We start from the raw sequence: 1,161 nt of genomic DNA on the forward strand, positions 1-1,161 counted from the left end.
CCCAGAATATTGGAAATAAAAGCAAAAATAAACAAATGGGACCTAATTAACCTTAAAAGCTTCTGCACATCAAAGGAAACTATTAGCAAGGTGAAAAGACAGCCTTCAGAATGGGAGAAAATAATAGCAAATGAAACAACCGACAAACAACTAATCTCAAAAATATACAAGCAACTCCTACAGCTCAACTCCAGAAAAATAAACGACCCAATCAAAAAATGGGCCAAAGAACTAAATAGACATTTCTCCAAAGAAGACATATAGATGGCTAACAAACACATGAAAAGATGCTCAACATCACTCATTATCAGAGAAATGCAAATCAAAACCACTATGAGGTACCATTTCACACCAGTCAGAATGGCTGCCATCCAAAAGTCTACAAATAATAAATGCTGGAGAGGGTGTGGAGAAAAGGGAAGCTCTTACACTGTTGGTGGGAATGCAAACTAGTACAGCCACTATGGAGAACAGTGTGGAGATTCCTTCAAAAACTGGAAATAGAACTGCCTTATGATCCAGCAATCCCACTGCTGGGCATACACACTGAGGAAACCAGAAGGGAAAGAGACACGTGTACCCCAATGTTCATCGCAGCACTGTTTATAATAGCCAGGACATGGAAGCAACCTAGATGTCCATCAGCAGATGAATGGATAAGAAAGCTGTGGTACATATACACAATGGAGTATTACTCAGCCATTAAAAAGAATACATTTGAATCAGTTCTAATGAGGTGGATGAAACTGGAGCCTATTATACAGAGTGAAGTAAGCCAGAAGGAAAAACATAAATACAGTATACTAACGCATATATATGGAATTTAGAAAGATGGTAACAATAACCTGGTGTACGAGACAGCAGAGGGGACACTGATGTATAGAACAGTGTGTGGACTCTGTGGGAGAGGGAGAGGGTGGGAAGATTTGGGAGAATGGCATTGAAACATGTAAAATATCATGTAAGAAACGAGTTGCCAGTCCAGGTTCGATGCACGATACTGGATGCTTGGGGCTAGTGCACTGGGACGACTCAGAGGGATGGTATGGGGAGGGAGGAGGGAGGAGGGTTCAGGATGGGGAACACATGTATACCTGTGGCGGATTCATTTTGATATTTGGCAAAACTAATACAATTATGTAAAGTTTAAAAAATAAAAAT

Source organism: Bison bison, unplaced genomic scaffold, assembly GCF_000754665.1.
Source record: "Bison bison bison isolate TAMUID 2011002044 unplaced genomic scaffold, Bison_UMD1.0 scf7180017864139, whole genome shotgun sequence".
In the NCBI taxonomy this organism is placed as follows: Eukaryota; Metazoa; Chordata; class Mammalia; order Artiodactyla; family Bovidae; genus Bison; species Bison bison.